Source organism: Castor canadensis, chromosome 18 (genome assembly GCF_047511655.1).
Source record: "Castor canadensis chromosome 18, mCasCan1.hap1v2, whole genome shotgun sequence".
Taxonomy (NCBI): domain Eukaryota; kingdom Metazoa; phylum Chordata; class Mammalia; order Rodentia; family Castoridae; genus Castor; species Castor canadensis.
Window position 1 is genome coordinate 7593115 of NC_133403.1, and position 27709 is coordinate 7620823.

At 39.5% G+C, this 27709-nt stretch overlaps 2 protein-coding genes, 1 long non-coding RNA gene and 1 gene segment (V, D, J or C); all 4 read right to left on the reverse strand.

Annotated features, from left to right (window-relative positions):
• The window catches only part of LOC109700162 (immunoglobulin lambda-1 light chain-like), a 310825-nt gene that overhangs the window by 94989 nt on the left and 188127 nt on the right, over positions 1–27709 (reverse strand). The gene's annotated exons all lie outside the window — the stretch shown is intronic.
• Positions 1–27709, reverse strand: part of LOC109700167 (immunoglobulin lambda variable 8-61-like) — a 356654-nt gene that overhangs the window by 86693 nt on the left and 242252 nt on the right.
• Positions 1–27709, reverse strand: part of LOC109684485 (immunoglobulin lambda-1 light chain-like) — a 524269-nt gene that overhangs the window by 58228 nt on the left and 438332 nt on the right. The window lies entirely within an intron of this gene.
• Positions 1233–27382, reverse strand: LOC109677532 (uncharacterized). Its single transcript, XR_012443515.1, has 2 exons — positions 26897–27382; positions 1233–1333 (listed from the first exon to the last, which is right to left on the reverse strand). It is a non-coding gene; the product is annotated as an uncharacterized lncRNA (long non-coding RNA).

Sequence of the window (27709 nt, forward strand, 5' to 3'; positions counted from 1 at the left end):
GCAGTCCCTCACCATCCTTGAAGAATCCCTTTCAGAGTGCTAACCCTTAATATCTATAAATATCAAATTTTATTCTCACAATTCATTATGGGCAAATTCTGAAACTGTTTCCACCAAATTGTGATGAATGTTCTTTTCATAATCTTGAAAATGGCCTTTGCATCTGTTAGGTAATCTTCTCTTAAATCCCCTCCCAAAACACTTTTTGCAAGTGTTGTCTTGAGGGATTGGTCAATTAGACATGGCAGAACTCAGGGCTTTAGAAGCCCTGAGTTTTCCTGCATGCAGGAAAGCATGAGATGACATCTGTCCTGGAGGCTCTTGGGAGATGCTGTCAATTAGGTAAGATATTGATTTGGACTAAATTACACTTTTTTAATTCTTTTCCCCATAAACTGAAATGTATTTAGTATCATTACAATCAAACAATTGGCAGGGGTGGGGAGATGAGTCTCAGGAAATTGTGAAATTCAGCAGGTTGTGTACCTGAAAATACTTTATAAGTATGCCTCTTAAAGTACTTTTAAAGATTTAATAAAGGACTGGCAAACTGTCTCAAGTGGTCAAAGTGGAGGCCTAGCAAGCAGGAGGCTGGGAGTTCAAAAGACAGTGCCAACAAGAACTCAATATTTTAAGAGGCCCAATAAAATATGTTGATTTCTTTCAGAATCAGACTTGAAATGTATGCATTTCAGGTGGTATTTTATTTATCTGTGAATTAATGGAATGAGAAAAATGTGTTCTCATATGCATTTATCATAAAATAAGAGCCTCCAAAGATGGATGTGCCCAGGTTCATGAAGTCTTGAGGTGTCTCCTGGAGTAATCACCATATCATGGAATTGTGCCCAAAAGAGTATGCACACTGAAATAAACCAGAATTTAAGGACTGTATACTGCATGATCCCATTTGTAAATCTTAGCCAATGAAAACCAATCAATGAACACCCAGCTGCTGGGTGTTCACCCTACTGTCAGAAGAGGAAGGTTTCTTGTCTCACTTCCTTATGGACCTGAAGCACTGTGCGAGCACTGAGGCTGCTGTCATAGGACTGAGAGTAATAATCAGCCTCATCTTCAGGCTGGAGCCCCGTGATGGTCAGTGTGGCTGAGTTGCCAGACTTGGAGCCAGAGAAGCAATCAGGGATCCCTGTTGGTCGATTGCTATTACCATAGATGAGGAGCTTGGGGGAGCTTCCTTGCAGCTGTTGGAACCATTGCACAGCATAGCAACCAATGTTACTGCTGCTTCCAGCACAGGAGATGGTGACTTTCTGTCCAAGGTTCCCAGACACTGAGGATGGCTGAGTCAACACAGATTGTGCCCAGGATCCTGAAAGAGGGGTCTATACTGGAGGGGAGGGCAGTGACCCATTGCTTTTCAAGGCTCTACCCTCACCCCATGTCCTGAGCAGTAAGCTGGGAGGGTGATTAACGAGGACAAGTTCATGATGGAGTTCTTCTGTGAGTCCTTCTGTGCCTCAGAGTTGGACAGAGCTCCCTCAAGTTTTCCTCTTGCCCTTCTTCATTCTCTGAAAATGGGGTGTACCCACTTATGCAAATGTGGATTCTCTATCATTTGCTCACACTCTGAGGCTGTGATCTGAAGATTTCACCATGCTGTGTAGGGGTGTAGATGGATGGGCTTTGTTGTTGAGGGAGTCAGTGTGTGAGCCCTGAGAGGATGACATAAGGCAGGGCCACTTAGCTCATTCTAGATCTCATCACCCTAGCAAATTCAATAACAGTCTTCATGTGCTCTTTTGTGACTGGACCAGCACTCTGCATTTCATATGGTCAGCAAAGAACTTCAGAGGCAGTCCTGACTTCCCAATGATCTCTTTATACATACTAACTCAAAGTTGTCTATGGTGACCCTCTGTAGACTCACTCTGACCTCAAACTTCTTCACCTTTTTGCTATACACAGACTGCTCAGGGGAAAAGTCTTTCCATAACCAACTTAAATTTTCATTGGTCTTGACTGACATGATGTCTCCTGGGCAAATTCCTTTCAGATCAGAATGGAGGAGACAAACATGGAGGTTTTGGTGTTAATAATAGGAAGCTTGGCATGGGCCAGTTTTTCTGAAGCACTGAAAGTTTGATTCAAAAGTCTTCCACATTTACAGTAAATATTATATTTTGAAATGGTTTTTGACCATGATACACTGTTATTTTGATGTCATAATATTTCAGAAGGCAAATATAATATTTTATACTGATATGTTTATATTAATGGTACTTGTGTTTGTTTTTTATAATCCTCTCTACAGAGATGAACCAAAGGTGAACCTGCCTTATCTTCTGAGTCTGAAGAGTGAATTATCATTCAGTACACATATTTCATTTATTGAATTCTGGAGTTTTTCCCAAGACATAGTATGTATTTAGTTTTGTTAATTCAGAGAAATTTTAGATCCCTGATCTTTATTAACAGTGTACTATAGATGAGTATTGTTTTTTTAATATTGGTGTATTAGTTTTAAAGTGTAAGGACTGTAGAAGTGAGTATATAACACATTACTCAATAATGACAGAACAACCTGGTGGAAATCTGTGGAGAACCCAATCCAGTGGACCCAGGCAAGTCTGTTGAGGACTCACCACAGGTGTACTTATGCCCTGAGGGGCTGAGCCACAGCTTACTGAGAGTCAGGCTCACTCTGACGCTGCCCACTGTTGGAAATCAGGAGGTGATGGTGACAACACTACTCTGACCAAGACCCATGAGGTGGAGAAACTCAGGAGTGACCAGGTATTGTCCTGAGGTGCAGTTTAGCAGTTTAGTGTAATTGAGAAGAAAGTGTTTCCACATGAAGTGTGTGGCAAAATTAGAGGTTCTTGTGCATAGTCCCTGTGTTTAATCCTCACCTGAGGAGAAAGGTAGAGAAGAGGAAACAAGAAATGTTGGGAAGCTGAGCCTGCGTTTTAGTTTCTTAAGACATCTATTTCCTCTATTCTTCTTGGAAGTCAAGACCTTCATATGCTTATTTTTCTATTTGTTCATCTTCTGAGGATATTGAATTTCAGATTAATGTGTTTTGGATGAAAGGTGGTGTGGCTTGTTTTAGGAGTGATATTGGTATTGATATCTCTTAGATAAAGGACATGTCAAATAAATATAAAATGAACATAATCTTGTTCTTATTGGAGAACAGAAAAATTCCTGTGGCTTTGTTGAGGCTTGTTAATGTTTTCCTTACAGTGATGATGATGTCCAATGAAAGCCATTCAGATATTGCAAATATGAAATCAGCTCAAGTTCTCAAACAAATATACTTGTCTATGAGCTCATTCCCTGGGGTGGCAGAATACCTTCAACTGACCAACTTCTCAAGCCAGGCTTGAATCTGAATTCTTCCAGTACCTAGCTCCCTACATTCCCCCTTCATCTTTTATCATCTATTCTGTAGCATCTGGAGTTTTCATCATGGACCCAAACCAGATACTCACTCTTTCGTGTCAGCACTTTGGAGGCTCCAATATCCATCCAATCACATCTTCTTTTTACTCTGTGATAACCTGTTTTTGTTATTGGCATATCCACTTGATTTTCTTCTCTCTTGTAAAAAGCAGTGTCTGCTAAATGAGAATATTATCTTTCCTGTCTTGTTCACATTATGTACTGAGACTTGACCCCAGGCCCTGGTACAGAGTAAGTGTTCAGTAAATGGTGTGGTTGGATGGAGTATGGGAGAGTCAATCATTCTCATCCAGATCATGAGTGCTTTGGCCCCGGCTTTGTTCTGACACGGCTTGTGCTCTGTCTCTGGACAGCCTGATACTGGCATGTGTTCTTGCCAATGGTTAAATATGGATACATATTTTGAGAGGATGAGAATTTATTCTCTAGAACATGCTCCCTGAAGTGGGTCTAATATCCTAATTTTAAACAAGCAAAACAAAACAACAAAAAGGAAACAAGATCAGTAACCTATGGCCAAGGCCTGGGTTTTGTATTGAGAAGAACATCACTATGCAGACGGCAGCTCCTCTATCACTTCCCCACTGCTTCAGCATCATGTGAATGTTTGCACTCCAAGGTAGGCAGTAACAATCACCTTCACGTGCTGTCTAGAGCCTGAAGATGCTCAGGAATGTCACGTTCCTTGACCAGGGTTATGAGAATTGTGGTGACATTCCTGAGGATTGAATCTTGCAAATATTCATGAGTAGTGTGGAGAGTCTTCCTGGGAGCTGCTGGCACCAGGACAAATACCTGCATGCAATATTGCTGTTGTTCCCAGAGCCGGCTTTGAGAATGTCTGCCCTATACTCATGGACACTGAAAATAGAGGAATCAGCACAGATTGGGTTAGGATGGCAAGCAGCAAGCAGGAAGTGAAGTTCGATGGTCAGGAACACATGTACATTCTCCCAAGTATTCATGCCTATCCCCGCAATGTGATTTTTAACAGCCTGTGCAGTGATAAGAAGTGATGTAAAACTTGAGTCCAGGCCATGGTAAAGAATCCTCTGTGCTCTGCATTTTGAGGAACCTCAGCTAATCCTGTGCTCTGAAAGTTTCTCCTATTCACTCCAGCAAATTTCATGCAAATGAAACATTTCCCTGTGATGTACAAACACTCTCTGTGCTATGAATATAGTACTAGCTTGCAAATCTGATATTGGAAATAGTGAACTTCAGGGGTATGAGTTTTGCTGGGTGTCTCTATGGGCAAGTGAGGACACAATTTCTGTCAGTGAACAATCTTGAGATCAATAGCACCATAACAGGGTCATGAGGATTCTACCAAGTAAGATGTATGGCACCAGACCACAGTGAAAGGCAACAGAACCCCCAGCTTTCCAAGGCTCAGAAACATTTATATTGTCACGTACCCACTTTATACTTTGTGAATGAATGGAATTGGAAGTTCTCATCATTGATCACGTTAGTCTAATGTCTGCACACAGCTTTGTACTGTCTGATTTTCCCGTCCATCTCTCAGTGTGATTTAAAGATCAATCCTGGGATTGCAGTCTCCCTGTTGACAGTCCCTGGGAGGTAGCAATGCAGATTTTCAGAGCAGATAAAGCACAGTCACTTTCATCCAGAGCACTGGGAACTCCTAATTCCTCCTTTACTCTTACAGACTAAAGCATTTTGCCTTCATTATTAGGACCTTCACTTGGGACCCAGACTCTTGTTTTAGATTTCAATATTTTCTCAGTCCCTAACCAACTTGGATTTTAATGGAGAGAAAGGAAAAATGTAAATAACATATTTTCTAATTTCCTGCATAAATTCTAGATCAATGTAGATTATCAAGTAGTGTGTTGAGAGAGAATCAAAGTAAAGCAATGGGGCACTTCTAATTTATTATCCTTTCCCAATTCTGTTTTGGGCACTTGGATATATTTACCAAGTGCCCTATCTAAAGACAGGGTGAATGCCTTATAAATCTTACCTTGGGCACATAGACACAAACTTTCTACAGTTTCAGAGATGGCCTTAAGGAATTTGAGTAAAATGCATGGTGTTGGAGTTCCTAGGCAATGCAGTTCCCTAGGAGTCAGAGCTCTTACTCCTTCCCTAACCTTCAGTGGAGTCAGGATTGAAACTTGAACTGGGGTAACATTTCTGATTTCTGCACCTTCTTCCCCATAGGGGAGGCATTAAACCCCCACATTTTAGCACCGCTGACTGCTTGTCAGGATCCAGAAATTCTGAAAAATTTGTTCTTATCCACTCTAGTGCAATCGCCCATGTGAACGCAGATTGTGACACTGGGCCTGTGAGCTGTGCTTGCAAACAGACAAGAAGGAAGCATTAACCATGGAGACAGTCAGTCCCCACTCTAGTCTCAATGATCCAGAATCCACATTTGCCTAATATACAGAATCTATGTGCACATCATTATCTGAGAAACACTGGTCCAACACATGCATAGAGACATTGCTCTGGTTTGTTTATGAATTATTCATCGTGTTGATATCACATGTGCTTCCTATCACCATGTCCACTAAATTCCTGTTTCTAATTTTGATCTTTAAGTGTCAGGTTAATACACTAAAAGGTTGCCTTTGAGCTTGATTTCTCATTCCTGTAACCCCAGCTCCTCAGGTGGTACAGGCAGAAGGATGGCAAATTTGAGGCTATCTCAAGAAAAGACGCTGTCTCAAAACAAAATTCAAAAAAAGCCTCTGGTGTAGTTCAAGTGGTAGAGTGCTTACATAGCTTGTACAAGGTCCTGAATTCAATCCCAAACACATCACAGAGAGAAGACAAACTTTCCCATTAAAAATGGTGGGCACTTCCCTCTCAGCACAGAAAATCAACACAAATGCTAAAAATGATTTATTAAAAACTAGTTGATCATCACATGTCCTGAAGGTTAGAAATACTACAACTGATATGATTACATTTGTGGATGAAATAGTGATAGAAATGTATGCAAGTTCTGAAATAGAGTTATACTGACTGCTTGGTATATTAGTTTCCTAGTACGCTTATAATCATGTACCACGAACCTGATGCTTAATTACAACAGTTTGTGTTTTGTCATAGTTTTGGAGGCAAATTTTTCCAAATCCACAGGCAGGATCATGTTTCCCATGTCTTTCTTAAGCAAATCCTTCATTCGTATTTCAAGGTTCCCAGTTTTTGAAAGGAATCCCTGGTGCTCCTTCCTGCACTTGCGTAAGTCCAGATTGTGCATTCACCTTTACATGAATTTTTTCTCTGTCTTCTTATCTTCTCAGAGTTTCTTCCTTATGAGCATATCAGGCATGATGGGTCTGAAGACTGCGTTATTCCACTGTAGTCAAATAATAACTGATGATGTGTGGATGACACTGTTTAAATGAGGTTTCATCCTGTGTAATGGGGGACTACCATTTTAATATGCTTTCCTAGGGAGAAATGTTTCCACACACAATATTATAAAAGAAATTCATTTCTAAGGTGTTGATAATTTTTAATATTTTGTAATGTTATGATGGATATTTGCATGTAGATGTGTGAAACTAGAGCACTAGCTCCTACTCTATGCAAAAATAAAATAAAAATTGATCAACCACCTAAATGCCAAACTGTAAACTTTGAAAGTTCTACAGAAATATATAGGGAAAGCCCTCCAAAATATAAGCATAGGAAAGAATTCATGTATAAAGTACCAGAATCCCAGGAAATAGAGCAAGAATTGACACGTGTGATTATATCAACTTAGAAGACTTCTGCACAGCAAATAAATAATAAACAATGAACAAGTGAAGATTAATCCTGCTGAATGGGAGAAAATGTGAGCCTGACCTTATGGTCAGGTTATTAATATCAAGAATATATAAATAACTTAAAAATTCAATGAATAAATGGGCATATGAACTGAACACACAATTCTGCAATGAAGATTGTGAATAGACAAGAAACTCATGAAAAAACTATCCAACATACTTAGCTATCAAAGAAATATGACCTAAACAACATTGATATTTTACCTCATGCCAATCAGTATGGATACTATGAAGAAAACAAATATCAAAACCTCCTGGTGAAGATGTGGAAAGGGGAATTCTCATTTACTGCTTGTGAAAACTTGAATTAGGGGGGAAATAATGAAATTCACCATGGAAGTTCTGCAGAAATGCAAAAGAGAACCCCTATATGACCCAGACATAGCACCTTTGGGTATATACATAAAGTCAGTTTATCACAGCACTTTTCATAATAGCCAAATTATGGAAACAGCCTAGAATCCCACTTAGGGATGAATGGATAAAGAAATTTGATGTGTGTATATAGTTGGGTTTTACTCAGACATAAAGAAAGAAATACCATTTGTTCAGAAATGGATGAAATTGGTGATCATCATGTTAGGTGAAATAAGCCAGTCCCACAAGGACAAATACCACATACTTTCTCTCATTTGTGAATGTTAGGGGAAATCAAAAGCACAAAGTAAACCTGATCCTAAAAATAAAGCATGGACTAGGATAAAGATAGAAGGGAAAGGGAGAATAGAGAAAAGGTAGGGAAATTAGAACAATGGAGGTGTAAATACGATCAAAGTACCTTGTAGACCTGAATGAAAAAGTCACAATGGAAGCCCCAGATATACAGAAATAATATGCACCAGAAAAATTAACACATTGGAAAGCAACTTTACTCTTTTTTTATATTAAATTTATGTCCAAATTCTTTTTTTAATAGCAATATTTTTATTTTATTATTATTATTTTTTCATTTTTCTTTTATTATTCATATGTGCATACTAGGCTTGGTTCACTTCTCCCCCCTGCCCCCACCCCCTCCCTTACCACTCACTCCACCCCCTCCCTCTCCCCCCCTCAATACCCAGCAGAAACTATTTTGCCCTTATTTCTAATTTTGTTGTACAGAGAGTATAAGCAATAATAGGAAGGAACAAGGGTTTTTGCTGGTTGAGATAAGGATAGCTATACAGGGCATTGACTCACATTGATTTCCTGTGCGTGGGTATTACCTTCTAGGTTAATTCTTTTTGATTTAACTTTTTCTCTAGTACTTGTTCCCCTTTTCCTATTGGCTTGAGTTGCTTTAAGGTATCTGCTTTAGTTTCTCTGCGTTAAGGACAACAAATGCTAGCTAGTTTGTTAGGTGTCTTACCTATCCTCACCCCTTCCTTGTGTGCTCTCACTTTTATCATGTGCTCATAGTCCAATCCCATTGTTGTGTTTGCCCTTGATCTAATGTCCACATATGAGGGAGAACATACGATTTTTGGTCTTTTGGGCCAGGCTAACCTCACTCAGAATGATGTTCTCCAATTCCATCCATTTACCAGCGAATGATAACATTTCGTTCTTCTTCATGGCTGCATAAAATTCCATTGTGTATAGATACCACATTTTCTTAATCCATTCGTCAGTGCTGGGGCATCTTGGCTGTTTCCATAACTTGGCTATTGTGAATAGTGCCGCAATAAACATGGATGTGCAGGCGCCTCTGGAATAAGTCTTTTGGGTATATCCCAAAGAGTGGTATTGCTGAATCAAATGGTAGATCGATGTCTAGCTTTTTAAGTAGCCTCCAAATTTTTTTCCAGAGTGGTTGTACTAGTCTACATTCCCACCAACAGTGTAAGAGGGTTCCTTTTTCCCCGCATCCTCGCCAACACCTGTTGTTGGTGGTGTTGCTGATGGTGGCTATTCTAACAGGGGTGAGGTGGAATCTTAGCGTGGTTTTAATTTGCATTTCCTTTATTGCTAGAGATGGTGAGCATTTTTTCATATGTTTTCTGGCCATTTAAATTTCTTCTTTTGAGAAAGTTTTGTTTAGTTCATGTGCCCATTTCTTTATTGGTTCATTAGTTTTGGGAGAATTTAGTTTTTTAAGTTCCCTGTATATTCTGGTTATCAGTCCTTTGTCTGATGTATAGTTGGCAAATATTTTCTCCCACTCGGTGGGTGTTCTCTTCAGTTTAGAGACCATTTCTTTTGATGAACAGAAGCATTTTAGTTTTATGAGGTCCCATTTATCTGTGCTATCTCTTAGTTGCTGTGCTGCTGGGGTTTCATTGAGAAAGTTCTTACCTATACCTACTAACTCCAGAGTATTTCCTACTCTTTCTTGTATCAACTTAAGAGTTTGGGGTCTAATATTAAGATCCTTGATCCATTTTGAGTTGATATTGGTATAGGGTAATATACATGGATCTAGTTTCAGTTTTTTGCAGACTGCTAACCAGTTTTCCCAGCAGTTTTTGTTGAAGAGGCTGCTATTTCTCCATCGTATATTTTTAGCTCCTTTGTCAAAGATAAGTTGCTTATAGTTGTGTGGCTTCATATCTGGGTCCTCTATTCTGTTCCACTGGTCTTCATGTCTGTTTTTGTGCCAGTACCATGCTGTTTTTATTGTTATTGCTTTGTAATATAGTTTGAAGTCAGGTATTGTGATACCTCCTGCATTGTTCTTTTGACTAAGTATTGCCTTGGCTATTCGTGGCCTCTTGTGTTTCCATATAAATTTAACAGTAGATTTTTCAATCTCTTTAATGAATGTCATTGGAATTTTGATGGGAATTGCATTAAACACGTAGATTACTTTTGGGAGTATCGACATTTTTACTATGTTGATTCTACCAATCCATGAGCATGGGAGATCTCTCCACTTTCTATAGTCTTCCTCAGTCTCTTTCTTCAGAAGTGTATAGTTTTCCTTGTAGAGGTCTTTCACATCCTTTATTAGGTTTACACCTAGGTATTTGATTTTTTTGGAGGCTATTATAAATGGAATTGTTTTCATACATTCTTTTTCTGTTTGCTCATTGTTAGTGTATAGAAATGTTAATGATTTTTCTATGTTGATTTTATATCCTGCTACCTTGCTATAGCTATTGATGATGTCTAGAAGCTTCTGAGTAGAGTTTTTTTTGGGTCTTTAAGGTATAGGATCATTTCGTCTGCAAATAGGGATATTTTGACAGTTTCTTTACCTATTTGTATTCCTTTTATTCCTTCTTCTTGCCTAATTGCTCTGGCTAGGAATTCCAGTACTATGTTGAATAGGAGTGGAGATAGTGGGCATCCTTGTCTGGTTCCTGATTTTAGAGGGAATGGTTTCAGTTTTTTTCCATTAAGTATAATGCTGGCTGTAGGTTTGTCAGATATAGCTTTTATAATGTTGAGGAACTTTCCTTCTATTCCTAGTTTTCTTAGAGCTTTTATCATGAAATGATGTTGGATCTTATCAAAGGCTTTTTCTGCATCTATTGAGATGATCAAGTGGTTTTTGTCTTTGCTTCTGTTAATGTGGTTTATTATGTTTATTGATTTTCATATGTTGAACCACCCCTGCATCCCTGGGATGAAGCCTACTTGGTTGTGGTGAATAATCTTTTTGATGTGTTGCTGAATTCGGTTTGCCATTATTTTGTTGAGGATTTTTGCATCAATGTTCATTAAGGAGATTGGCCTATAGGTCTCCTTTTTGGAGGTGTCTTTGCCTGGTTTTGGGATAAGTGTAATACTGGCTTCATAAAATGTGTTTGGCAGTTTTCCTTCCCTTTCTATTTTGTGGAACAGTTTAAGGAAGGTTGGTATCAGTTCTTCTTTAAAAGTCTGATAGAATTCAGCAGAGAATCCATCAGGTCCTGGACTTTTCTTTTTGGGGAGACTTGATTGCTGCTTCAATTTCATTTTGTGTTATAGGTCTATTCAGGTGATTAATTTCCTCTTGGTTCAGTTTTGGATGATCATATGTATCTAGAAATCTGTCCATTTCTTTAAGATTTTCAAATTTATTTGAATATACATTCTCAAAGTACTCTCTGATGATTTCCTGGACTTCCATGGTGTTTGTTGTTATCTCCCCTTTTGCATTCCTAATTCTACTAATTTGGGTTTTTGCTCTCCTCATTTTAGTCAGGTTTGCCAGAGGTCTATCGATCTTGTTTATTTTTTCAAAGAACCAACTTTTTGTTTCATTAATTCTTTGTATGGTTTTTTTGGTTTCTATTTCGTTGATTTCAGCTCTTATTTTTATTATTTCTCTCCTATTTGCTTTGGGATTTGCTTGTTCTTGTTTTTCTAGGAGTTTGAGATGTATCATTAAGTCATTGATTTGGGATCTTTCAATCTTTTTAATATATGCACTCATGGCTATAAACTTTCCTCTCAAGACTGCCTTAGCTGTGTCCCATAGGTTCCGGTAGGTTGTGTTTTCATTTTCATTGACTTCCAGGAACTTTTTAATTTCCTCTTTTATTGCATCGATGATCCATTCTTCATTAAGTAATGAGTTATTTAGTTTCCAACTGTTTGCATGTTTTTTGTCTTTACTTTTGTTGTTGAGTTCTACTTTTACTGCATTGTGATCAGATAGTATGCACGGTATTATTTCTATTTTCTTATATTTGCTGAGGCTTGCTTTGTGCCCTAGGATATGATCGACTTTGGAGAAGGTTCCATGGGCTGCTGAGAAGAATGTATATTGTGTAGAGGTTGGATGAAATGTTCTGTAGACATCTACTAGGTCCATTTGATCTATTGCATATTTTAGATCTTGGATTTCTTTATTGAGTTTTTGTTTGGATGACCTATCTATTGATGATAATGGGGTGTTAAAGTCTCCCACAACCACTGTGTTGGCATTTATATATGCTTTTAGGTCTTTCAGGGTATGTTTGATGAAATTGGGTGCGTTGACGTTGGGTGCATACAGATTGTTGGATGATTATTATTTCCTTTTGGTCTATTTCCCCTTTTATTAGTATGGAATGTCCTTCTTTATCTCATTTGACCAATGTAGGTTTGAAGTCTACTTTGTCAGAGATAAGTATTGCTACTCCTGCCTGTTTTGGGGGGCCATTGGCTTGGTAAATCTTCTTCCAGCCTTTCATCCCAAGCATAGGCTTATTTCTGTCGGTGAGATGAGTCTCCTGTAAGCAACAAATTGTTGGATCTTCTTTTTTAATCCATTTTGTCAAACGGTGTCTTTTGATGGGTGAATTAAGTCCATTAACATTAAGCATTAGTACTGATAGGTATGTGGTGATTCCTGCCATTTAGTTGTGTTAGTTGTTTGAAGATTTGATTGTGTGTACCTAACTTGATGTTACTCTCTACTGTCTTGCTTTTTCTTATCCTGTGGTTTGGTGCTGCCTGCCTTTTCATGGTTAAGTTGGGTGTCACTTTCTGTGTGCAGGATCCCTTGCAGAATCTTTTGTAATGGTGGCTTTGTGGTCACATATTGTTTTAGTTTCTGCTTATCATGGAAGACTTTTATTGCTCCATCTATTTTGAATGATAGCTTTACTGGGTAGAGTATCCTGGGGTTGAAGTTATTTTCATTCAGTGCCCGGAAGATCTCACCCCATGCTCTTCTTGCTTTTAATGTTTCTGTTGTGAAGTCTGCTGTGATTTTGATGGGTTTACCTTTGTATGTTACTTGTTTTTTCTCTCTTACGGCCTTCAATATTCTTTCCTTAGTTTCTGAACTTGTTTTTTTTTTTTTTTGAGGTGGAATCTTAGCGTGGTTTTAATTTGCATTTCCTTTATTGCTAGAGATGGTGAGCACTTTTTCATGTGTTTTCTGGCCATTTGAATTTCTTCTTTGGAGAAAGTTCTGTTTAGTTCACATGCCCATTTCTTTATCGGTTCATTAGTTTTGGGAGGATTTAGTTTTTTAAGTTCCCTGTATATTCTGGTTATCAGTCCTTTGTCTGATGTATAGTTGGCAAATATTTTCTCCCACTCTGTGGGTTGAACTTGTTGTTTTAATGATGATATGTCGTGGAGTAGTTCTATTTTGATCTGGTCTGTTTGGTGTCCTGGAGGCCTCTTGCATCTGTATGGGAATATCTTCCTCTAGATTTGGGAAATTTTCCATTATTATTTTGTTGAATATATTACACATTCCCTTCGCTTGCACCTCTTCTCCTTCTTTGATGCCCATGATTCTCAAGTTTGCTCTTTTGATGGAGTCAGTGAGTTCTTGCATTTTCTTTTCACAGGTCTTGAGTTGTTTAATTAATAGTTCTTCGGTTTTTCCTTTAATTACCATTTCATCTTCAAGTTCTGAGATTCTGTCTTCTGTTTGTTCTATTCAGCTGGATTGGCCTTCCATTTTGTTTTGCAGTTCTGTTTCGTTCTTTTTTCTGAGGTTTTCCATATCCTGGCAGTTTTCTTCTTTATTGTTGTCTATTTTTGTCCTGAGTTCATTTATCTGTTTATTCATTGTGTTCTCTCTTTCACTTTGGTGTTTATACAGTGCTTCTATGGTTTCCTTTATTTCTTCTTTTGCTTTTTCAAATTCTCTATTTTTATTGTCTTGGAATTTCTTGAGTGTCTCCTGTACATTTTGGTTGACCCTATCCAGTATCATCTCTATAAAATTCTCATTGAGTACTTGTAGTATGTCTTCTTTTAAATTATTCTTGTTTGCTTCATTGGGTCCTTTGGCATAGTTTATCTTCATTTTGTTGGAGTCTGGATATGAGTACCTGTTTTATTTATTCCACTCTGGTTCCTGTACTAATTTTTTGCTTTGGGGAAACTGGTTTCCCTGTTTTTTCTGTCTTCCCGTCATTGTCATTGGTGTTGTTACTGCCCCTGTACTGTGTGCAATTAAGTATTTTCTAGCCTGTAATAATAACAATGGTAATATTTAGAATGGAAGGGTGAGCTGAGATGGAAAGCAAGAAGTTAAAGAAAAGGGGAAAACAAATATACAGACAAGAGGGAGAAAGCAGAACAAGGTATCAGACAAGAGAGTTTCAAAGGTATAAACAGGGAGTGTTAGTGTACTAATCGACAGTAAGCTGAACAGACATTAGAGAGACAGAGAGAGGATTGAAAATCAAAGATAAAAAAATAAAAAATAAGTAAATGAAAGCAATATCTATATATAAAATTGAATTAAAATAAAATGGAAAATAGAAAATTAAAAAAAAAAAAACAAAAACTTCCAAGTTTATATGCAATGCAGTTTCAGTCTTAATAATATGGGTATCCATCTCAATCTCCAGTCCTGGAGTTGGTGCCTCAGATGTTGTTCTGTAGTTGTCTCATCAAAGGGATGCATAAAGTAGAACAAAACTACACACTCACACACACACACACACACAAAAGCTCCACCAAGTGTCCCAAGTTCAAATGCAATACAGTTTCAGTAAGTTTTTCGGATTGCAGGTGTAATTCAGTTGTTCTCTCATCAAAGGTAGGGAGAAAAAGAAAAAAAAGCGTCTGGAGACAGTTCTGGGAGTTGTATCTGCAACTGTGGCCTGCCTGCCTGCTGCTCTCAGCCTGTAGCTGGTGGCGTTATTTATGCAGATCTCTGGGGTGAGCTAGCACTCACCGGGTCCCACAGGCTTTGTTTGTTCAGAGTTCTCCTGTGCGGGAGCCTCTGCTACAGGCTTTCCCCTTTCCAAGCACTGGGAAAGGTGACACTGCCCCCGCGTTGTCAGGCCTGCATGTTTATTTACAGTTCGTGTGGGAGGTGGGTCTTCCCACCTCTCCTCTGAATTTTTCCTCCCATTGCCACTTTCAGAAGCTTTCCTGCTCCTGCTTACTGGGTGGTGCTGCTGCTCCTGCTGGCCGCCATGTTTGTTTACAGTTCACGTGGGAAGTGGGTCTTCCCTCCTCTCCTGTGGAGTTTTTCTCCCTCCTCCACTCTCACAAGCTTCCCCGCTCCTGGTTGCTGGGTGCGCACCCCGCTCACGCCAGAGGCTCTCTGGCCTGCCTGGCTTGTTTATTTACAGTCCTGGGAAGGATTCCCTTCCCCCAATCTTCAGTGCTCAGGGTGCCCCACCCTCTTTCCAGTGTGTCTTAACTGTTCTTATTGCTTATTACTCAGTTTCTCTTTTTTTTCCCCCGGGTGGAAGTCAGTCTGTCCAGGGGGCTATGCTGCTCTGGCCCAGGCTTGTCTGTGGGGCTACCGCGGTACCGCGAAGCTCACCTGGTCCACATCTTCCCAAGCTGTATGGGCGCTGGCCACTGGCGGCCCCAGGGGCCCTCCTTGTTACTCCGTTTAACGTGAGGTGGAGATTCTCTGCACCGGCTGGAGATGTGGAGGGGTCAAAGTTATGCCTTTTCTCAGTGATTATGCCTGCAAAGTGTGTCTCCAGCGTCTCTCCAAGATTTCACTATAGGAGGGTCACTTTCTGCTTCCTACCTCTAGCCACCATCTTGGAATGTCTCCTGTTTCAATATTTTAAAAGCAAAATATTGGTTTCATTTTAAGACTGGAGGCTTCTTTTTTGGGGTTTATTTATTCAATTAGTCATAAGATACTTCGATCACAGGATGTTTCTGCTGCTTCCGTCACAGGAGATGGTGACACTGTGTCCTGGGGTCCCAGGCAGGGAGGATGGCTAGATCATTACAGACTCAGCCCTGAACCATGGAAGTGGGAGAAACACAGATTTTGAATCTAAATGTGCAGAAAAAGTAGGAATCCATCTCTTCAGGCCATCACCCTCTATTCCATTTACCTATACAGTGAGTAAGAAGGGCAAGATGGAGAGAGAACCAGGCCACAGTGAAAGTTACATAAGTAGCCAATCTTCTGTTCAGCAGTGGGGACTGCTGAGAAATCTTTCCCCAGGTCTCTATTTTAACCATTCCATACTCTGAGAAGGAGAGTATCCATTCATGCAAATAAGGTTCTTCCAGCTTTTTGATATCACCCTGGACCATAGATAAGGCCTCTCTGCCTGAGCATGTCACAGTGTTGGACAGGAGTGGGGATCTGTGGCCCAGGGATTGAGGGCAGTCATTCCTGTGATCCTGGAGCAGAGACAACTGGGCAGGGCCACTTGGCTCAGTCATTTTACTGAACCATCCAGAATGGGTCTCAAGAGTCTCCTGGTGCCCACATTCATGGGACCAGACACCACAAGGTGACCAAAGTCGCTCAGAGATAACCCTGCTCCCCAATCATTCTGTACATAGCCCTTACTTCCATGGTAGATCAAGCCAGATGTGGCCTGGGTGGCCCAGGGACATCCGATGAACCCACCCTGAGGTTTGTGGTGCCTAGTTGAAAGGTGGGTATCTGAAGATAGGAATGGAAGCCAAATGCCTATGGGCTGCACATCATTCACCTTTGCACTCAGGGTAGAAAGGGCAGGTTCAGGGAGAGGTTGTTTTTGAGTGTGCTTGGAAGCTACCTCCTTGAATTCTGGGAGGTGCTTATTAGTCATGAAGCATAATCATTTCAAATAGGCTTTTGACTCATACTGTACAGTGGGAGTTACAAATGCTTTATAACTTGGACCAGTAGAAGGTCATTTGGAGCAAGGGATGGCTGTGTGAATGCATAAATTGCTCTCATGGGCTTTTGTGAAAACCTGGCACCATTCTCACTTTTTGAAAGTTGGTCTAAAGACTATTTGGTAGGAACTTAATTCCAGTAGGTGTGGAATTTAGTTTTTTAACTTTGTTATCTTTTAAGTTTCAAATCTGTCCATAACTCTCAGAGAAATGAGAAAGAAATTAAAATCCTTTAGTGGTTATACTTGTTTAGTATATTAACAAATAAGGCCTTTCTATCAACTCAAGTTATTTTTTACCTTGTAATTTTATTTATTTATTTATTTTTGTTCATTTATTCACATGAGCCTACATTGTTTGGGTCATTTCTCCACCCTGCCCCCCTCTCTCACCCTTCCCTCCTCCCCTCTCAGTTTCAGGTAGGTCCCATTCTGCCCTTGTGACTGATTTTGTTGGGGAAAAGACATAAGCATAATTAGAACGATAAAGCGTTTTTGCTAATTGAGTTCAGGATAGTTATAAAGAACGATTCCTACTATTGCTCTCATGTACCCATGTGTTACAAAACATGTTGATTCAACTCTAACTGATCTTTAAATTGGTTGCTGATTCCCTGCTAGTGATAACCTGTCTTTTTAAAGTTTCTGTATTAGTTCCTCTGGAATGGGCACATCAAATGCTTTCATGTTTTGGGTTTTCTACATATTCCTATATCTCCTGTATGTGCTCTCCTCTTTTCTTGTGATCCAAGTCCAACAACATTGCTGCATTTGCCCTAGATCTAAAGTCCACATATGAGGTAGAACATATGATTTTTGGTCTTCTGAGCCTGGTTGAACTCGCTCAGAATGATGTTCTCCATTTCCATCAATTACCTGCAAATGATAAGATTTCATTCTTCTTCACGACTGAGTAAAGTTCCATTGTGTACATGTACCACATTTTCTTGATCCATTCATCAGTAGTGGGGCATCTTGGTTGTTTCTATAACTTAGCTATTGAATAGTGCTGCAATAAACATGGGTGTGCAGGTGCCTCTGGAGTAACCTGTGTTGCATTCCTTTAGGTATATCCCCAGGAGTGGGATTGCTGGATCATATGTCAGGTCTATATTTAGATTTTTAAGAAGGCTCCAAATTTTTTTCCAGAGTGGTTGCACCAGCTTGCATTCCCACCAGCAGTGGATTAGGGTTCTTTTTTTCCCCACATTCTCTCCAGAACTTGTTGTTGGTGGTGTTTTGGATGATGGCTATTCTAACAGGGATGAGGTGGAATCTTAATGTGGTTTTGATTTGCATTTCTTTTATAGCCAGAGATGGTGAGCATTTTTTCATGTGTTTTTTGGCCATTTGAATTTCTTCTTTTGAAAATGTTCTGTTTAGTTCAGTTGCCCATGTCTTAATTGGTTCATTGATTTTAGGAGAGTTTAGATTCTTAAGTTCCCTGTATATTCTGGTTGTCAGTCCCTTGTCTGATATATAGCTGGAAAATATTTTCTCCCACTCTGTGGGAGGTCTTTTCAGTTTAGAGACCATTTCTTTCGTTGTGCAGAAGCTTTTTAATTTTATGAAGTCCTATTTATTCATCCTTTTTCTTAGTTGCTGGGCTTCTGGGGTTCTCCTGAGGAAGTCTTTTCCTATACCTATTTGTTCCCAAGTGTTTCCTGCTCCTTGCTGAAGTAACTTCAGAATTTCAGGTCTGCTATTTAGGTCCTTGATCCATCTTGAGTTCATACTGGTACAGGGTGATAGAAATGTATCTAGTTTCAGTTTCTTGCAGATGGTAACCACTTTTTCCAGCAACATTTGTTGAAGAGGCTGTCTTTTCTCCATCGTATGTTTTTGGCACCTTTGTCAAAAATGAGGTAGGTGTAGTTGTGTGGGTTCATATCTGGGTCCTCTATTCTGTTCTACTGGTCTTCCTGTCTGTTTTTGTACCAGTACCATGATGTTTTTATTGCTATTGCTTTGTAATATATTTTGAAGTCAGGTATTGGGATACCTCTAGCATTACTTTTTTTGATGAGTATTGCCTTGGCTATTTGCAGTCTCTTGTGTTTCCAAATGAACTTTAGGGTAGTATTTCAATCTCTGTAATGAAAGTCATTGGGATTTTGATGGGAATTGCATTAAACATGTAGATTGCTTTAGGTAGTATAGTCATTTTTACTATGTTGAGTCTACTGATCCATGACCACAGGAGGTCTTTCCATCTTCTGTAGTCTTCCTCGATCTCTTTCTTCAGGAGTTTGTAATTCTCCTTGTAGAGGTCATTCACATCCTTTGTTAAGTTTACTCCTAGGTATTTGATTTTCTTTGAGGCTATTGTGAATGGAATTGTTTCCATGTGTTCCTTCTCAGTTTGTTCATCATTGGTGTGTAGAAAAGCTAATGATTTTTGTAGGTTAATTTTGTATCCTGCCAACTTAGTGTAGCTATTTATGGTGTGTATGAGTTTTTGGGTAGAGTTTTTTGGGTCTTTAAGGTATAGGATCATATCATGTGTAAGTAAGGATATTTTGACAGTTCTTTTACCTATTTGTATTCCTTTTATTTCCTCTTCTTGCCTAATTGCTGTGGCTAGAAATTCCAGTACTATGTTGAATAAGAGTGGGGAGAGTGGGCATCCTTGTCTTGTTCCTGATTTTAGGGGAAATGGCTTCAGTTTTTCACCATTGACTATGATGTTGGCTGTAGGTTTGTCATATATAGCCTTTACAATGTTGAGGTATATTCCTTCTATTCTTAGTTTTCTTAGAGCTTTTATCATGAAGTGGTGTTGGATCTTCTTGAAGGCTTTTTCTGCATCTATTGAGATGATGAAATATTTTTGTCTTTGCTTCTATTGATGTGCTGTATTACATTTATAGATTTGCATATGTTGAACCACCCCTGCATCCCTGGGATGAAGCCAACTTGGTTGTGGTGAATGATTTTTCTGATGTGTTGTTGGATTCAGTTTCCATTAATTTATTCAGGATTTTTGCATCAATGTTCATTAGGGAAATTGGCTTGTAGTTCTCCTTTTTGGAGGTGTCTGTGTCTGGTTTTGGGATGAGAGTAATATTGGCTTCATAAAATGAGTTAGTCAGTGTTTCTCCCCATTCTATTTCTTGCAACAGTTTAAGAGGGTTGGTATTAGTTCTTCTTTAAATGTCTGATAGAATTCAGCAGTGAATCCATCAGGTCCTGGACTTTTCTTTTTTGGGAGACTCTTGATGGCACCTTCAATTACTTTTTGTGTTATATATCCACTCAGGTGATTAATATCCTCTTGGTTCATTTTCGGGTGGTCGTAAGTTTCTATAAATCTGTCCATTTCTTTGAGATTTTCAAATTTATTAGAGTATAGGCTCTCAAAGTAGTCTCTGATGATTTCCTGGATTTCTGTGGTGTTTGTTGTTATCTCCCCTTTTGAATTTCTGATTTTACTGATTTGGGTTTTTTCTCTCCTCATTTTGGTTAGGTTTGTCAGGGGTCTGTCAATCTTATTTATTTTTTCAAAGAACAAGCTTTTTGTTTCATTGATTCTTTGTATTTTTTTTGTTTCTATTTCATTGATTTCAGCCCTTATCTTAATTATTTCTTTCCTTCTGCTTGTTTTGGGGCTTGTTTGTTCTTGTTTTGTCTAGGAGTTTCAACTGTAGTGTTATGTCATTGATTTGAGATCTTTCTGTCCTTTTGATATATGCTCTCATGGTTATAAACTTTCCTCTTAGGACTGCCTTTGCTGTGTCCCATACGTTCCAGTAGGTCGTGTTTTCATTTTCATTAACTTCCAAGAACCTTTTAATTTCCTTTTTATTTCATTAATGACCCATTCATCATTGAGTAATGTGTTCTTCAGCTTCCAATTGTTTGTGTGTTTTTTACTGCTTTTTTGTCATTGATTTCTAGTTTTAATGCATTGTGGTCAGACAAAAATGCATGGTATTATTTATATTTTCTTGTATTTGCTGATGCTTGCTTTGTGCCCTAAGAAATGATCAATTTTGGAAAAGGTTCCATGGGCTGATGAGAAGAATGTATATTGTGCAGAAGTTGGATGAAATATTCTGTAGACATCACCTTTGTCCATTTGATCTATGGTGTGATTTAGTTCTAGGATCTCTTTATTGATTTTTTGTTTGGATGACCTATCTATTGGTGATAGGGAGGTATTAAAGTCTCCCACTACCACTGTGTTGGGGTCTACATATGCTTTTAGGCTCTTCAGATTATGATTGGTGAAATTGGGTGCATTGATGTTGGGTGTATATAGGTTGATAATTGTTATTTCCTTTTGGTGTAGTTCCCCTTTTATTAATATGGAGTGTCCTTCTTTATCTCATTTGATCAAAATAGGTTTGAAGTCTACTTTGTCCAAGATTAGTATTGCTACCCCTGCCTGTTTTGGGGGACTATTGGCTTGGTTAATCTTCTTCCAGTGCAGAATTTGTCAGTATGAGGCCATGTTCTAGATAATCTTTTCCCTGTAGTTAGAATGTAAATCTGACTTTTGTCAAAACAAATCAGGGTTAATCAGTTGGCTTGGGTAAGACCTGGTTGATACACAGGGAGGGAGGCACCATCACTGAGCAGTCTAGTGATTTATGTAACTTGCTCAGCCTGGAGTATCAAGTTAGCAATGATATTGGACCCCAAAATGTAATCATAATTAGCTTGCAGTCCACAGACGCAGAGGGAGGTTAGGTTACATGACATTGAATGTGAGAATCTACTCATAACCCCTGAGATCCAATACTGTTGTCACAGATGGGACCGGGCCATTATGGTCATCTTTGCATCATTTAGTGCTCCAGAGCTAAGCACAGCTCCTTTAACGACTGAAGATATTATGCTGTACTGTGTAATGTCAGATGCAACAGGAAGGAAGCTGAATAGACTGCAAGGTGTTAGACCCAGATGAGTCTGTACAGGGCTCACAACAGATGGACTCATGCCCAGAGGAGCAAAGTCACAACTGATTGAGGGTGAGGCTCACTATGATCCTCAAACTATCACACAGATGAAGACAAGATGGATAAAAGCACCACCTTGACATGGACTCATGAGGTAGAGAGTCATAGGAGTGACCAGGTGGTAAAGTGGGGAGCGGCTTGGTGTGATTGGAAGAAAAAGAGGCTCTGCATGAAGTGTCTGGCCAGACTGAGGATCTTTTGCAAAATTCCATGGTTTGGTCCTTACTTGAGGAAAAAGATGGAGAAGTGGCATTTAGGAAATGGTAGAAAGTTGAACAACTGTTTTAATTTCTTATATCTCTTTCTTCTGTATTTCTGGGAAAAGAAGACCCTAATGAGCAGTTTATTTCTGTTTTTGTCAACCCCTAAAAATATTAAATTTTATAGTAAAATCCTTCCTAGATGAAAGGTGGTGGGGCTTGTTCTGGTGGTGATACCAGGTTTTCCATTTGCTTTGTAAAGTGCATGTCAAATAAAACGATGGAGATAACTCATTTCCACTGGAGAGGAAAAAAAATCATGGCTTAGTTGGGCAAGGTGTGACAACTTTTCATCATGGTGACAATGTTCTGCTACAGGACTTAAGACATTGCAGATATGTAAGTCAGCAGAGTCCCAACAAACATTCCTGTCTATGAATACATTCGCTTGGAAGTCTGTCCCATCCCATGTGCTTCTAAAGGCTGCCTTAAACTCTCCTTTAGTCATGTTTCAGTGCCTCCTTCCACCAAAAACATGTTGAATCTGAACTCTTACAATAATCCAGATCCCTACAATTTATCCTCTTCTTTGGTCATCTACTGTGTAGCATCTAGACTTTTTTTCATGAATTTAAATCAGATCATTACTTATTGTAAACCCTTTAGACACTCTTCTAATCACACAACTACAACCTCTTCCATGTTGTCTGTGATAACATATTTTTGTTATTGGTATGTTAACCAGATTTACTTCCTTCTTCCAATAAACAGTGTCAGCTTCATGAATTTTGATCCATATAAAAAACCAAAAATGTTTCTGCTAATGATTAAATTTGGGTACAGATTTAGAGATGATGAAGCCTTTCACTCTAGAACATATTCACTGCAGTGGGGAATAAAACCCAAATTTCAGGCAAAACAACAAAGGTTAGCAGACTCATTGGCCAAGATTTGGGGGCTGCACAGGAAAGTCACATCAATGGGCTGATGGCAGCTCTTTCTCTCACTTCCCCCTTGTCCTGGACATCACATGAGTATTGTTGGTAGGCATTAATAATCATTCTCAGTCACTCCATAGAGCTCTGAGGTGCTCCAGGCAGTCATGTTCATCTAATGAGAATTTGAGAAAGGCAACAGCTTTCCAAGACCTTGGAAATAACATTGTCTTTAATGCTTACTTTATTTTCTCTGAAGTGGTGGACCTGGAAAGATCACACACATAATGCACTTAATCTCATGTGTCCCCACAAGTTATGTACAATCTGGACTCATGTTTCTATCTCCCAGTGTGATTTAAAGGTGAATCATGGGAATTCAGTCTCCCTGATGGCACTCCCTGGAAGTAACAGTGAAGGATGTTCAAAAGGGAGACAGAACAGTAAACTCCAAAAGGCACAACTAGTAATTGTGCCTTATCCTTCTCTCCATGGCAGAACAGAATCTTCTGTCATCTCTGTGACGTTAGTATTTGGAAAAGGAAGTCTTATAGGTCTGAATATATCCTTATCACTGTATAACTTGATAATGACAGACACCACAGGTCAGAGATAAGATGGGATACACAAGTGGTAAGTGCCAGCAAAATGCTAAGAGCTCTAAATAGCTGAGCTTGAACCTTTCAATTGTGAGTCACAGTTGATGAAGAGTCAGGTTTTCACTGATCCCAGTCCCAGCACAATGAGGAGGTAACTGAGAGTATAATTCTGTGAATAAATCCATGAGGTGGAGAATCTGATCCTTCAGCAACACAGAGGTGAACAAGGTATTTCTTGTGTTTTGATGGAAGACAAAGGAATCCACATGTGGAGGGTATGGCCAAAGAAGTGCTGTGTATGCTGAGCCATTCATTTGGTCCTTCATCCAGAAGAAGAAGACTCCAGTGTGTTGAGAGTTGAGCAACTAGTTTTGGATTCTTAAGACTTCTCATCCAGGAAAATCTGATCACTGTGAGTAAACACAACCATGAATTCTTGCCAAGAGATAAATTTGGGTGAATAATTTGACAAGATGAATCCATATTCTATCAAATATTATCCCCAGAGTTGTTCTGAAATTCTGGCTTTTGTCAAAACAAGTAGTATTAATCAGTTGACTTAATCAAGGCCTGACAGAGAAACAAAATTGCTGAGCAGACAATAGGCTCTATAAGACTTCCTCTGCCTGGAGAACTAAGTGAGCAAGCATGTTGGGTCCCAAATTTGTTATCATAATCAGTCTGTATCCCACAGATACAGAGAGATGCTGTGTTTTCTGACCTAAAATGTGTCCTGTCCGCTAATTCTATCATAATTGAGTGTGGGGCACCACCTGAGATCTGATTGTATAAGGACACACTCTTTTCCCACCATTGATGCTGCTGCTGCCAGTGTGAATGATTTTTGACTGTGCACCACAGACCAGGACATTGAAGAAGGCTGAGTCAGCACAGATTGGGCCTAGGGCCATGAATGTCAGAGGAAAAACAGGAAGAGAGGACAGCAGTATACCTATTTTGAGGTATCCTTTCATTGTCAAAACCAAAAGTCATTTTCTAGCCAACTGTGCAGAGAATAAGAAGGGGGAGATAGACAAAGAGGGAAGTTGAGCTCACTGTGGAATACCCTATACAGCTGTGCATCCTGATGACCTTCACCTTTTTCTGAGTCCCAAGTTTATCTTATTTCCAACAGCAGCAAGATTTGAGGGAGGAGCACTTCATGCAAACCAGTGTCTTCCCTGAATGTTCAAGCCCCAGTCTGGGCCCTGATTATAAGCTCTACTTGGAAAATCACCTTAGAGAGGACAGACCTCTGTAAAAGGAAGAACTGCGGTTCCCAAGAGTTTGTGAGTATATACCAATTTGGTCTTTTTGAGTAAGCTATCAAACATTCTGATTAGTGAAATGACATGGTTTCCTGCTAGGATCACATCAGAGATTGCTCAGTGACAGCCCTAAGTACCCATGCCACTCAAAGTCACCTGCATTGGTTTCTCCTCTGTCCAGTTTATCTTCACCATGTCCTTCCATGATGAACCTAAATCTCCTGTCTCCTTACAACTGTGTAAAATTTGAGTCATCTGTTTCACATAACAGGACTGTGCAAGCCCTGTATGAGCACAGAATGAGAACCTGCCTTGCTGATTTGTGCTGGGAAAGAGACTGGGGGGAATGGTGTGAACTAGTCATTCCCAGAATCTCAGAGTTGCAGAGGCTGGAGAAAAAAGCGCATGACAGAATACAATGACCCTATGTATTGTGTGATTTCTCTAGAAACCTAAGAGACAACTCCAGGTCCATTTTTGGCACAAGGCCCCATTGCTACCATGGGATGACTTTTTGCACTCTCCAGATTCTGTGTTCTCTGCAAAGTGTCAAAATAGACAGTCTCCAGTTGTGCTTTTCCCCAATTCTGCACCTGGCTCTCCTGTTTTCTGACCCCCTTTCCCACATCATATGTTGTCCAATTTCCTTTTTGCTTAATCATGGGATATCAGAATTCATAAAGATATCCTTGCAGAGAGCCCACAATGCATTAATCTGAGCCAATTGAAAGGACTGACATGCCTAGAACAATCAGTGTTGAACTTTCTTATCAAAGCAGTCCTTTGCCACACTTGAAGAATCCTTTTTATGGTGCTAATCCTTACTATTTGCAAATATTGAATTTAATCTCACAATTCATCATGGGCAGATTCTAAAACTGTTTCCAGAAAATTGTGATGAATGTTCTTTTCATAATCTTGAAAATGGCCTTTGCATATGTTAGGTAATCTTCTCTTAAATCCCATTCCACAACACTTTTAACAAGTCCTGTCTCATGGTGTATTAGTGAATTAGACATGGCAGAACTCAGGGCTTCACAAACACAATACCGTGCAAGAAAGTAAGTGAAGACATCTGTCCTGGAGGCTCTTGGGAGATGCTGTGAATTAGGTAAGATATTAATTGAGACTACCTTGCATCTTTTATTCTTCTTTTCCCTATAAACTTCAATGTATTTCAGTATCATCATAATCAAACAATTGGCATGGGTGGGGAGATGAGTCTAAGGAATCTGTGAAATTCAGCAGGCTGTTCACCCAAAAACAACTACACTAGTCTGCCTAATAAAGTGTTTTTAAAGATTCAATATTGGCCTGGCAAAGTGGCTCAAGTGGCCAAAGTGCCTAGCAAGCATGAGGCTGGTAGTTCAAATGACAGTGTCAACAACAACAACAACAACAACAACAAAAACTCAATTATTTGCAGAGACCCAATAAAATACAGTGATTTCTTTCAGAATCAAAATTAATATGAATATAATTCAGATGGGATTTTATTATCTGTGAATTGATGGAAAGAGAAAAAAGTGTTTTAACATTCATCTATTATAGAATAAGAGCCTCCAAATGCAGATGTGCCCAGGTTCATGAAGTCTTGAGGTATCTCTTGGAATATTAAGTACAATTTACCTAATCATAGAATTGTGCCAAAAAGAGTATGAATAGTGAAATAAAGTAGAATATAAGGACTGTAACCTATATGATCCTATTTGCAAAATTTAGGCAATGAAAACCAATCAACTGAGCTTGAGCAGCAGCTGCTGGGTGTTCACCCTACTGTCAGAAGTGAAAGGTTTCTTGTCTCAGTTCCTTATGGACCTGAAGGACTGTGCGACCACTGAGGCTGCTATCATAGGACTGACAGTAATAATCAGCCTCATCTTCAGGCTGGAGCCCCGTGATGGTCAGAGTGGCTGAGCTGCCAGACTTGGAGCCAGAGAAGCGATCAGGAATGCCTGTTGGTCGATTGTTATTATCATAGATGAGGAGCTTGGGGGAGCTTCCTTGGAGTTGTTGGTACCAGTATACATAATAGCTACCAATGTTACTGCTGCTTCCAGCACAGGAGATGGTTACTTTCTGTCCAAGGTTCCCAGACACTGAGGATGGCTGAGTCAACACAGATTGTGCCCAGGATCCTGAAAGTGGGAAGAACAGATAGTAATTTGGAGTCAATATGGGAGGAGATAGCAGTGACCCATGGTTTTTCACGGCTCTACCCACACCCCATGTCCAGTCACCTGTGCAGTAAGCAAGGAGGGTGATTAAAGAGGACAAGGTCATGATGGAGTTCTTCTGTGAGTCCTTCTGTGCCTCAGAGTTGGACAGAGCTCCCTCAAGTCTTCCCCTTGCCCTTCTTCATTCTCTGACAATGGGGCGTACCCACTTATGCAAATGTGGATTCTCTATCATTTTGCTCACACTCTGAGGCCCTGATCTGAAGATATAACTGAGCTATGTAGGAGTGTGGATGGACAGGCTTTGTTATTGAGGGAGTCAAGGTGTGATCCCTAAGAGGATGACATAAGGCAGGGCCACTTAGCTCATTTTAGATATCATCACCCCAGCAAATTCAATAACAGTCTTCATGTGCTCTTTTACATCTGGGTCATGTACTCTGCATTTCACAATGGTGATAACGACCCTCAGAGGCAGTACTGACTACCCAATGATCTCTTTATACATAGTAGCTCAAAGTTGCCTGTGGTGTCCCTCTGTAGACTCACTCTGACCTCAAACTTCTCCTTTTTGTATACACAGACTGCTCAGTGGAAAAATCTTGCCACAGCCAACTTAAATTCTCGTTTGCCCTGTGGCAGATTTCTTTCAGATTGGAATGGAGGAGACAAACATAATATAGCAGAAGGAAATTATTTTATGCTGGTATGTTTATATTACATAGTAATTGTGATTATTTTTTATAATCTTCTCTGCTTTATCTAATGAGATGAACGAAAGATTAACCCGACTTTCTCCTAAGTCAGAAATGTGGACTACCATTAAGTTCACATATTTTATTTTTCTTGGGATCCTGGAGTTTTTCCCAAGACCTA